The 13,257-nt window shown below is 40.7% G+C and overlaps 1 protein-coding gene across 6 annotated transcripts in view; it reads left to right on the plus strand.

The window, feature by feature from the left end:
- The window catches only part of CNTN1 (contactin 1), a 265,155-nt gene that overhangs the window by 105,570 nt on the left and 146,328 nt on the right, over nt 1-13,257 (plus strand). For 2 of the 6 annotated variants that reach the window (XM_075744721.1, XM_075744711.1), the window contains exon 4: nt 4,785-4,892. The exons of 3 other annotated variants lie outside the window; for them this stretch is intronic. The gene's annotated coding sequence lies outside the window, so the exon portion shown is untranslated. Of the gene's footprint in view, nt 1-4,784; nt 4,893-6,256; nt 6,630-13,257 lie in introns of those variants that run through there. One more of the 6 variants, XM_075744741.1, reaches the window with a different exon arrangement.

The following is a 13,257-nucleotide window of genomic DNA, read 5'->3' on the forward strand; positions in this document are numbered from 1 at the left end:
GAAAAAAACAACCAGTGAGAATGGGAGGAGAATGAAAGCAGACAGGGATGGCGAAATGGGAGTTTCTGAAGGAAATTATGAAACTATGTGAGATGGCTGTGGCCCTAAGGAGGGTGGAACATATAGCAGGACGAAGCACAAGCATTTTCTGTGCTTCAAGGATGAGGTAGGGTAAGGAAGGGAAAGTGAAGGAATTAAAAATTGTTGCTGTTTTGTCAGACTTCTGTTGGAGAAATAGGCATGTGGAAAGAGAAGTAGAGACAGGAGGATTTGAGACCTGGAGTCAAGGAGGTGACAGTCATTGTGGATGTGATAAATAAGAACTGTCTATGTAGAAAACGTGAAGAACAGAATTCATTTGTTGTGGAAGAACAGAGCTCTCGGTCAGCGTAAGAAGAGGAGCAGAGGAGGAAGTTGATGCATCAAGCTGGGGTTAGATTACAGTAAGGGAGAGTAGTGAAAGAATAATATAAATAGGTTCATGAAACAGTGGGATTTGAACAACTAGTTACTGAAATAAAATGAAGATTTGTAAGATGTCTACAAGAAATGGCTGCATTAAATGGCTTTGTGCTCTCAGAATATATTCTGTTAAAAAGGGAATCCTGTGATTGAGAATACCTCACAGTCCAGTGTTGTAGCACATTCTAAAATCTCCCAGACCCATGAGTACTTTCCCATTTCAAACTGGGTAGAAGATTCCCAAGCCTGGAGTTTCTAGTTTGAAAGGGTAATGTGCGGGGAGGGCTGTCAGGCTGCGTGTAGTGTGTTGAAACTGGTACTCATGATGAAGGATAAATCCTTGTGTTTTTGCCTGTAAGCTTCTGATTTCTACCTAGACATAATAAGAATGTGAATGCCTGATATGACCATTTATATTAGAAGTGTGGAACTGAAGTAATGTAAAGCAAGGGGAGTAGGGCATTTTCATTACATGCTTTTTCATTACTGGTAAAACATAGAATCATAGAATGATAGAATGGTTTGGGTTGGAAGGGACCTTAAAGTTATCATCTAGTTCCAACCCCCCTGCTGCGGGCAGGGACACCCTCCACTAGACCGCGTTGCCCAAAGCCTCATCCAACCTGGCCTTCAACACTTCCAGGGATGGGGCATCCACAGCCTCTCTGGGCAACCTGTTCCAGTGCCTCACCACCCTCACAGTAAAGAATTTCTTTCTAACATCTAATCTAAATCGACCCTCCTTCAGCTTGAACCCATTACCCCTTGTCCTGTCACTACACTCCCTGATAAACAGTCCCTCACCATCTTTCCTGTAGGCCCCTTCAGGTACTGGTAAGCCACAATTAGACCTCCCCAGAGCCATCTTTTCTCCAGGCTGAACAATCCCAACTCTCTCACAGAGTCCTCACAGGAGAGGTGCTCCATCTGGAAATGCTAAAAAATACAAATAAATACGTGGAGAGGGCTAATGAATTGTCAGATTTCTTTGGGATACATGTCTAGCGGAGTGAATCCGTAGACAGTACTTCAATAAATGCACCTATAACAAAGACTTGTGTTTGTGTTTGCTAACACCAGTAACTTCAGCAAAGCACTAATTTGCCCAGTTGTCAGACCTTATCCATCTGAATGGTGAAACCCTTATCTTTTTGACCTTCCAAAGAAAGTGGCCCCATTTTCTCTTTTTATTGTCTGTGCTTGTTATGAATGTTTGCTGGTGGAGGGAAGACTTACTTTATTCCCCAAAGCTTCTAGACTTGCTTTGAGCAACCAATCAGATTACGTACAAATTCCAGAATACCAGGCAAAGATTGCAGAAATTCTAAGAATCTTTTTTGCTACCTAAAATACCTAAGACTGATTTATTACAATACCAATGACTTCCACATGGAGATTTTCTCCATTTCAGATTTCAAATGGGAATATCAACTCTGAATGCAATGTGTAATTTACCTTTAGCTCTTAATAACATGTCAAAATCTAATTTCTTTCTGAATAAATGATCAAAATTCATATTCTGGACAATATTGGAATTGGAATATTCTGGACATATTTGGACAACTGTCCAAAATGGCACTTGTTTTGTGGCATTTACGTATGAAATCAGTTTTAAGCAATTGCTGAAAGGCTCTACAGAGTCCCAAACATAGCTTGAACAGGGAGAGCAGGAGATGTCAGTGTACCTAAGTGCCCCAAATTAACATGCCTCCTGCCCTGTGCCAGGGAAATATTCTGTTAAACCACATGCAGCGTGGATACAGTCCCGGATTGAGATGTCTAAATTGAGTGGTCTACATGTTGGTGTGTACACATGATCTACACGTCTGCGGTCTGATCATAATCGGCACAAACGTAGTCAATACAGCCAATGGAGATGGGAGTGATTCAACTTACCCTTAAATAGACCACAGCAGCTGGACAGCGAAACAGCTTCTAAGAATCTTCTGACAGAAGATGTGCGTCTTCTTCTCATGTAGGCATGCACTGCTAGCTATCCAAATTTAGGCATCTTTATCTGGAGCACAATCCCAACATAGCAAGAAGTGGCAGATGTCCACGTAATGGTAAGTGTAGGATGAGCTAGTCTACAGTGCCTACATGAGCATTTTTTTCCCAGTAAACTTCCCACTTATAACTGATTAGAGTAAGATCAGAGCAAGCTCGTGGGGATTGCATGACCTGGGGCATGAATCTCATCTCTGTTAGGTTTCTTCCCATTCTAATCTGATTAAGTAAGTGGTCAGGTTCACAACATCACGTTTTCTGATATGGCTTGTAACTTCTAGTTTAATGCTTGTCAGAGATGATCGTGACCCAGCACTCAGGGTAGAGTAATGGGTGAAGAATTTGACCAACTGCTGTTTTTGATGTTGCACAAAGTAGAGGGTAACTGCTGTTATATTGCAGCCCTTGTAGCTGTTGAGAAAGGACATACCAGAAAGGCATATGGTAATTTCTTGGCGACACCTTTGCCACCTCGCTGAACTGTGTGGGCGTGCCTTAGCATAAGGGAAAGCAGTAGATACTGGATATACTGAAAAGTGATTGCTTTGGTGAGAGACAAACCAAGCAAACCTTCTTCCTCATTTTCCTCTGAAAAAGCCTCTATTCATTCTGGTTTCCAGACCGTACGCCAAATCCTGCTTGCTCCAGACAATTTTCCATTAACTCACTTGGGAGGACTCTGAAAGCGTACAATTGCAGGAGAGTCGATAGTTTAGCCCAGCTTCAGGTTTTCATCAATATGTGGAGCATCCTTGTTCATGCTGCGGTCCCATCAAGACATTTTGTTCTAGCCAATTGTAACCTCATTGATCCTAAGGAAAAATAATTGTTGTAGGTCGTACTAACCTCTTGAATTTCTTTTCAAATAAACCTTGATAACAGTTCTTTATTTTAGTAATAACTATGTATTTTAGTGATAAAAAGGTCAGGCCCAAGCTCCATCGAGAGTAAGGAATAATTCCATGGATTTCAGGAAACTACAGGTCTGTGTGGTTCAAACTCGTCTGACTATGTTTGTCAACATGAGAATAACTGAAAATTTTTGTTATTTTATTTTTAAATATTGCTTTGGAGTTTCACCTCAGTCGTGACTCTAGTGTTTTCCTTGTCTGTCTTCCTGTCTTCCCTCTCCCATCTTTTTCTTCTGAAACAATGGGTGTCATGGTTTTCCTGTGTATGGAAGCAGAAGCACCTGGCTGTCAAAGGATGGGGATGCCGAGAAGCTGCTGGGGACAGGGGCTGAAGACAGGGCTGGTACGCTGTTGATGAGGCTTGTTTAACTGACGGGGGTGCAAGAACAGGGAGCGTGCTGAAAAGGCTGGAAGATGTTCAGATCCATGGGAAGAAGTAGAAAGTTTGGGACTCGATTTAATTGATCTTGCAGATACAAATTATGTGAGTTGTGCTAGACAAAAATGATGCATACGTGCATTTATCTTCAGATTGAATATCACATATGCATTGTAATAAAAAGATTCAATGTAAGAGTATTCTAATTGCCTGGTACAAACAAGTTGCAGGTGTGTTTGCGGGGCAAAGAATGTGTCATGAGGTAGAAAGCTCTTCTATCTGCTCTTTGCTTTTGGAGGTTCACTGTGCTTTGAATGTGGGGTTTGGAAAGCATGGTTGCTTCTTCTCATGCTGCATAGAGTTAAAAGGAGAAACAAGCTGCAGGGAATACAGACTTCAAATAAAAAGGCTCAGATAATGCAGCATTTTTCGAAGGTCAAAGAAATGCAGAGTCCAGATTAAACAGTCTGCAATATGTAAATGCCACGCCATGTATGTTGGAGTTACGCTTGAGTGCTGCAGGGGGGAAGCCTGTGTCTGCATCCCATTTTGGATGGAATATTGTTTGTTGCAGCAAAGCAATTGCCCAGCCCCGATTGTTTTAGTGATGAGCTGATCAATATCCCATTACTGGATGTAACAGTTGCTGCAGGAAGTGCACAGAAGATTTTAATGCATGAATTATGCATGCTGTGCTCATTCTTTAGTCTCAGAGCGGAGTGACAGAGATTGTAAAGATGACTGGGTTAGTTTCTTGCATAAAGTGACTGCAGTGAAATGCTTCATATTTTCATGCACACAAGCAGCATTGAGTGGGACGGCCTATTTAAGAAGATATAAATCCCCGAGCTTACAGCACAGAATGCTTGATTTGAAAGCATTGCAGCCATGTACAGAGCCAGTTTTCCTGCTGTCTAACCTGCTTTCTACCGAAGGTTGGCTGAGGGATGCTAACGGCTGTGCTTTGCTCTGAGGTCACAGCTTGAAGCCTTTTTTTTTTTTTTTTAATTTGCTTTCTGCCGCAGGAGAGGATCTGTGAAGTTTATTGGTGCAACCACCCTTGTATTTTTCAAAGATACAAACTTGGAATAGTTATTATGAACAAAAGGACAAGAAGGAATTCACCATCTAAGGTAAAAAAAGGGTATTTTTTATTTGTGGATTTGAGTGCAGAAGAGGGAATATGCTGAGGCAGGATTATGATGATGCAGTGTGGTTACATTGACTCAGATATCTGCGCTGGAATGCAGAGTCAGGATTCTCGGGTGGGTATGGCTGCACAGATCCTACTAGTCCGATTGTTTTAAAAAGGTTGTTTAAATATTGCTGAGAATAAATACTCTTACACGTTTTGAATCCTGCAGTTTGTTCAAGAGTGTGTATTTCTGATCAATTTTTATCTGCTATAGATGACTGCATTGTGGGGAGGGGCAGGACAGTCACTGAGATAATCAATATAATAACATGATCTATTTCATTAGAGGTCCTAACTGAATAATGACAATGAAATTTCATTGACTTTTTTTTTTCCTCTATCTGTACATTTTCTGGAAGATTTGCTAGCTACAGTAAAATGTGTGTTAGGCAAACGAGTCCCAGAATCTATTGCTTGGCTGTCCTGTAAATAACTAAGATAATCAAACTGTTACATTTTGGATAAAAGTCTGGACTGTCATTCAGTGGAGAAGCCTGTCCTTGTTGTCCTTTGGAAAACTATGTGCTGTTGGAAATGTTTACAGCTATTTCTAATTATGTAATATGCTGGAAATTAAAAACAATAAATATTTTCATTTGAAAATTTGACAACTTAGGATATATTCAAGAAATTTGTCTAACCAATAGAGATATATAGTAAAGATACCACCTTTTAAAAGAAGAGAAGTTAAAATACATTGTTTTTGCTTGCTTATTACATGATTTAACAGAATAAATGCTTAAAATTTTATATATCATTAATATTTTGTGCATTTGTAAATTTTTGTATTTTGGGAAACACTGTATTTTGGAAAATACAGTACAAATACTTTAGTTTCTGTGATCAGTAACTGGAAGATGTACCCATACTTTCAAAGAGACATATTGTCACAGAGTATTGAGAAATAGCTAGTTTAGTAATCCTGAAAGCTGTTTGCTGTGTGATCTGAAGGAGCAAGGTACTGCCAGTAAGCATTACAGGCAGTCACAACAGGAACTCCTTGTGCTACCATTCCTTGTGTAAATGCCTTTTTTTATTTTGAGTTTACACTGTTATTTTACATTTACATTTAATAACACCTGATGGTCCAGTTAGGATCCCTGATTACTTGTGCCACAGATACACATATGGACCCCTGCCTAGGTGAACAGCGTGTGTTCGGTTGTTAATTACCTAATAATCAGGTGGGAAAATGCTGTACCGGGGATGAGGCGTTGTTAATATTGCTCGACTAAGAACACGTCAAGCAATCATTAGGCTGAAGTGGCATTTCTGAAGCCACGGTTGTGCGTGGGAGTGCACGCCTTGTTGCGCAGCCCCGCAGGTTAGCCGGTGCCCTGCCGCCTCGGCAAGCTGCATCCCTCCTGCTCTCGCCCAGGGGTACGTCCTTTCATCACCCTGCCTTCCCGGCGGGGGGAAGCTGGCCGTGTCTGGGGGATAAGGAATGTGTTGTGCCGTGGGGAGAGGCGGTGGGGGTTCCTGGGATCCTGAAGGCCTGCTGGATGCTGAGTCACAGAGCAGGACGGGGAGGTGCTCACTGGCCCCCTGGCTGTAGCCTCATCAGCTCCGAGATGAAGTGTGGGGAAGAAAACTATACCTATAGGGAAGAGGAGCATCCAGAGGGAAGAGAGAGACATTAAACATCCTCCCTGGCAAACACCGCATCTCATGTGTGGTGAGTGCAAACACACCTCTGGGCGTGTGAACTCCAGACTGGGAACCCGGGGGGGTGGCAGTGACAGCAGTGAGGAGCTCACACAGTAGTAACACGAAAGATGCGTACGTTAGCTGGCCGCTTGCAAATGTGCTAGTCATTCTTCGTTTGCCCTGGGGGATTGGTTATATTTTCTCTGCCTCTGCTGTGAAATATCACCTGAAATGCATAATTTGCAGAATGAGCAGACTTTCAATGATGAAAATAGATATAAAAAGAGAATAACTAGCAGGAGAAAAAAAACTTTCTGAACTCCTCTCATTTGATCAATTAGGGAATACCTAACTTTGTGTATCACAGGAAGTAAATTAATGGAAACCTATTTCTGAGAGAGAATGACACGTATACAGTTAAGGGTTGCACATTCAAATACTCAATTCAGAGCATATGTGGTTTACTGAGTTATGGCTCAGCTGTTTCAGTGCTTTGTTACTATTTCCAGATGTATCAGTGAATAAACATTACTTACCTTCTTCAACTATCATAAATAAAAAGCATCACAGCTACACTCACATTGATGGGGACAAATGCTGATCTTATAACAACATCTGCATTCTTTTCCCTGTTGAAGCTGAGGGTACTTAAATTACCTGTGTTTAATGAGGAAGCAGATATATTAATAAATGGTAAAGTGCAATTACTAATTTTCTCTAAGAAGTAATGGCTAAGATTTTCCAAGGCATTTGAGAGAGGTATTCAGGGTCCATTGAAATTCACAAGGGACCGTAATCTTTAGTCTCTCTGGCTGAGATTTTCAGAGGACCAGATATAAATATTTTAGTCACTACAGAGAAAACAGCGTGAATAAAAAGCAAGGAAAACAAAGGCAGCCCAGCAACTATTTGCTGTTAATATAGGTAATTAGAAGAAGAGCAAATTTTTTTGTTGTTGTTCTCCCCAATCTCCTGAGATAACTGGGTAATGATATAATTTAACATACTGAGAAATAATCCAGGGTACTATACAGAGAAACGAGTTAAGAAGGGAAGATCTTGCAAGCATCTTATTAGTAAGGGATATTGTTAGAAATAAAGCAGCTTAATGTGGACAGAAGTCTCCATTAATAACCTGTTGGAATATTGTCTTTCTTGTTCTTATATAATGTCAAAGATTCAATTAGAGTACTTGGTTTTCTCAAATCACAACTTTGTAAATTTTAACCAACTTGGACTTAATTCTGGAAAAATGTCTTGTAATAAATACATTTGCAATCAGAGAATTGATACCTGCTACCAGATCTTATTGATTTTGTTCTTGCTCTGGGCTGCAGAGCAGATCCATTCAGTACAGTTAATAACTGAGGGGGTGACTACAAGGGCTCAGGAAAATCAGGAGCTTCAAGAGCTGATGCTTGGGCATCGTGTGACGCGAATGAACACAGATCAGTTCCTACTCCCTGTTGCAGTAAAGTGGCATTGTCACACTTTTGCGTTACGCCCCTATGATAAAGGGAGAGGTTTGTTCTTCTGGTCCATATTGGTTTTCATTTGTTATTGGAAAGAGAAAGCAGAATTAATGCATATTAATAAGAGGAATTAATAACAGGAATAAATGCATGTTAAATGATCATGCAGTTGGAATTGTTCCAAAAGTGACAAAATAGTAGATTAGCAATAAATAAATACTTTGGCGTATATCTTTGCTAATAGCAGCATGCTTCTGAGTTGTTAATAACATGGTAAAAAGTGTTTTTTCCTGTAATTCACTGTGTTATACACTGTTACTAGTCATTTATTTATTTTTGCATTTCCTACTGTGGTGGAGAAGACATCACTGAGAAAAATCAGATTACTTATGACTGATTGAATACATCTTCAGAGAGTTAAAAATTGGTAATTGCATAGAATCATTTTAAGCAAGCAACCTATGAATACTTTATCAGTGCTTATTAACAGAAAAATGTCAGTATGTGTGTGTCTGTATGTAATACCTGCTTACTCAACAAATCTGTTCCCTGAGCTCTAGTTTTTCAGCAGTAACTGAGAATAGCCACGTTTTCCTTCTGTTAGCGTTTCCCTGTAAATAACACTGAAGGGACGATGGAGGTGAGATCTGTTAAACGTTACTCATTGATAGCACCAAAAATTCATTTGACTTAGCTGAGCAGCAGGAGAACTGAAACTCCTTTATCCCATCTGCTGAAGACATTATTCACAGTGCGGTAGTATTTCAGTATGTTGGAAACAAGGTCTTTAATCTCTTAGGAGAGACTGGTAAGAGAAGCCAGTGTCTTAGGATTTCTACTGGTAGCATTTTACTAAAAAAAGGGCTGGCACACTAAAGATTACTTTATAAAAATAGTTATTCACTTGCCTTTTGAGCCGGAAGCTATAAATTCATTGATTAATGTAGGTCAGTGAAACCATTTAGAGTTTTTCAGCCAAGTTTTTTGAACTGCATCTCATTCCTTATTTTAAAAATGAGTTTAATGTCTTAAAGCGTGGATCCGGTACAGGTGTTCCTTCTGCCTCCTGCAGCAGCAATGCACAAGGGGCATGTTAACTGGTGGAACAGCGTGGCAGAAAAATAAAACAGTTGTAGACAGCAAAATCCTTTACTCAAGGTGTAGTGTTTGAAGCAGATAGACTACATTAAGATAATGGCACAGAAATCTGCAAACCTTTCAGGATGGGGAGTTCAAACACAGGCTTTTCCTCCAGGTGCTGGAATCCAACCTGACCACAGTGTTCGTCCCTCTGGAGCCCAGCAACCGATCTCCCATCCTGAATCCTTCTTCAAAGGGGATGGGAACGATGATCTTATTCATTAGATACAAGGCTGTTCCTGTTGCACCCTGTTACGGGATTAAATTATCCTCGGGCAGGCTGTTTGTTTACATGTGGAGAAGCCCAGCAAACTCCAAAAGTCTCACTAGTGTTCTTCATGTCAGATGAATGCCAGCAGTTTGACATTTTTGTGTCACAAGGCTTCATAGTGGTTGTTACTGACTGGAAAATGGTGTCAGAAATGAAACGCAAAATTTGATTGAATGAACTGATAGAAATAAAGAACTGTTTTAATAAGTGTACGTATCTGGCTATGGTAACAATAATCACTTTGATATCCCAGCAGTCACTTTAGGAAAGCATAGGCCATATTTCCTTATAGGAAGACACTGACATCTAAGTAAATTGAATCTTTAAACACGTTAGACCAGCAAAACAATGAGCTTACGTGTTAGAGACCATCACCACAAAGTGCTTTACAAATTTCAGTAACTTCTATCCAGCCTGTGCCAAATTCTAGCTTATGCTTTATGAGGGAGGTTCAACTGTTTTTAGGGACCAAAGTGCATAGTCTTTCATGGTAGGACCAGAACTGTACTTTTCCTAAACCTGCTCTTTATTTAAATTTCTAGGTCTGGAAGACTGGGCCCTTTTGAAAATGTTCTTAGTGGGGAATGAGTGGGATTTCATAGCTGTGGGGAATGACTGCAGAGTGGTCAGAAATGTGGCCAATCTTTGTCCTCCTCCTGGGGCAGAGCATGCTGTTCCCTCACGCTCTTTGATGGGAAAACTTCAGAGACAGCCCTGGGGTGAAGTCTCAGCCAGGAAGCAGCCAAGGGCTGTCAGCTGGGAACTGGCAGACTGCTTTCTTCTGCCAAATAGGACAGAGGTATCAGTAGTATTTTTACTTTTCTAACTTCTTTTAGGAAACCTTTTTCTTAGAGTGACCCAAGTTGAGTCCTTTCTATTACATTCACACATAGTTTAATGGGAATAAAACCAGCAGAAACTTCCACTGATGTTGTTTCTGCAGTGACTTTCAGTGGGATGCAGGACGAAGAGGGTTTGGGATGGAGAAGAGAAAAAGGAAGAACTTCTCCCTTGCATCTAACCAAGGGTGGTCTGTTTGAAGCGTCTGGAGGATTATTTAGATTGACATAGGGTATGAAACTCTCATAAGGAGCCTTTTTGTCATGCAATATCTGGATATAGTGAGGCCCGTTTAGTCACAACACTGCCAACTTTTCATAGGGATTTAAGAACACAGATGAGAACAGGAGTTTACTGATAGTACTGATTGTGATTTGATGCTGCTGATCAGATATTTGGTTATGCAGAACCACATTTATATAAATTGTGATTTCACCAGGCAGCCCAAACAATTATATATATGATTATTATATCTGACATGAATTAGACATTTCAAAACAAAGTTTAATATGAATAGAAATTATAGCACAGAAATGTAAATTCCTCTGCTTCCCTGCACCAGGATTCATGGGGTTGAGTATAAACTGGCAATGGCAGCCTCAACACAAGATGTTGGTTGCTTCCTCCCACAGGTAAGGTTTCAGATAACCCAGCAACCACATTGCCCATAGAGGCCATAAACCATGCATAGGAGCTGCACCTGAACTGCTTGTGAATTACACACAGCTCAAGATCTTCACATTGGCTACTACTGCCAACACTATAGCTGCTAATTTCTTTTCTTGCCTGCAGTAATACTGTATTCTGAGGATTATGCAGGTTTTTTCATGGAAAGCAAGAGAATTTCTGATGTTAACTTGCGTAAATACTTTTTATATCTTAAGACCCAAAGAAATCCCCAACTGGCTTTTTAAGACATCTTTTTTTTTCTCTCCTGAACCACTTCATGGCAAAAAAAGGGAGGACAATTGACCTGAACTTACGAGTCATTATTGCATTCATAACAATTATACTTAAGTTTTTATCTTTCTGCTGCTTCTGCATTTGTTTTCAGTGTCACAGAGTTGTGTCCACATACAAGTAGTTCCAAATTTGTGTTTCAGGTTCCTGAGTATTATTTCAAAATATAAGAGCTCCGGAATTCCTATTACTAAATTTGTGATGGTAATGTAGCATTGTATTAATCATAGCTCCATTTGCAGAATTACTTCTGTACTTTGTTTCATGACTGGTTTCATACTTGGCTTGAAGCAATTATGTAGTTCCACTACTGTTCCAGAAGAAAATAATATTTTTGCTGATTGGGTTCAAATACTTTGTCTTTTACCAGAAATGCGCACTGCAATGGAAGAAGGAATGCTCTACTATTTATCTTCCAGAGCTTCAAACCTTTTTTTTTTTTTTTTCTATTCTTTCCTTGCTGTTCCCATACCTGATTTGAGGCCTGCGGTTGAAAAGTATCTGAGGAAGGAAAAGAGGGCATGTGTGCTGCTAGTGTTAGAGAAATGCTTCCTAGTTATTACTCATCTTTATGGCTAAATATGCGCATTGCCAGTGCATCTTGGAACAAGGTGTTTATGCAAGTGCTCCTTACTTGTGAACTCCTGTTTTTTCCCCCACTTTACATCACCATTGCTAGCTAAGCACTCGGTGCTTTCTGGCAGGGCATGCCTTGGTCAATTCTATTTCACCTGCTGGGATAGCCTGCCATGGGCATGGAAATATGCTCCAGCAGAGCTAAGTCACCAAGAAACAGCGGCACACCAGTTTCTCCTGAATTTCTCTCTCCTTCTTCCTTCCTCCTCCTCTTCTCTCAAGTCCTAGTCCTAGAGCTAGCTTGCTCTTCTTGCTCTGTCTCCTCTGCTCCCCTGTTCCAGGGGTCACATAGTGATAACTAACCTCAGCCCCCAAAGCACCCCAAGCATCAGTGCTGGGGCCGTGGCACTTCATCCCCACTTTCTCCAGGAAATTTCAACCCTTGAGCTTCAGTACTTTATCCTCTTATTAGGCAGCTTCAACACAGTCGGTAAGAGTGTTATCCCCTCCTCTGCTCACTTCTCCTAGCCTGCAGAGCTGCTCTGAAACCAACTGGTAGCTTTCCCATTGGAAAAGTTAGACTTCGCTAATTAATAATTTGACACCAATGATGTATGACACTCTCCTGTGTATTTTCTCTTCATGATTTTAGTGGCGAGAAGCACAGAAAAGTCCAGAAAGAGAAATTTATCATTCAGTCTATTTTTGGCCTCCCGAGGGTTTCACATGTACTATATGAAGTTGTAGTTTATTGGTTAATTCACTGAATACAGGAGAAGAGAACAGGTTCTCATCCTGGTGGGAAGGAGCTGAAAGGATACTGTTGCGTATCATTGTCACTAAAGGCAGGACTGCGGCACTTCAGAGCAAACACTTCCAAAATGCATGTATCTTCGACCTGATGGCAATGGCACAAGTTGCTGCAGCTCGTTAACACAGCTTCAAAATGGAGACCAGCTAATTTATGAGGAAATCCATGTAAAGGAAGTTTTTCTATGGAGGCTCACACGTCCTCTCATGATCATAGGAAAGCAGGAAACTACAACAATCATCTTCTGCACTGGGAATACTCCATGACTAGACATTTCTGCCTGTCAAGAGAAGGATACTTTTCCTTCCATGCCCAGGACTTATGCTAGTTCTGTAAGCAGAGTGTCAGCTGTACCTGCAGAGGTAGGGGCAGGATCTGCCTCAAAACCAGCATCTCACTGCTGAATGCAGGGCACTGAATTCGGCCTTTTCCAGCTGTACTTTGGTTAGATCCTCCAGGTTTGTTCAGTTCCCCAACTTGGACTAGCACTGATAGCAGCAGAGCATGTATATGTCAATTTTACAAAATGAAACGTATTTTTAGTGGACATTTGGTGTACTTGAGTAGAGGCATTGTCTGGGTGACT

Source organism: Balearica regulorum, chromosome 1, assembly GCF_011004875.1.
Source record: "Balearica regulorum gibbericeps isolate bBalReg1 chromosome 1, bBalReg1.pri, whole genome shotgun sequence".
Lineage (NCBI taxonomy): Eukaryota > Metazoa > Chordata > Aves > Gruiformes > Gruidae > Balearica > Balearica regulorum.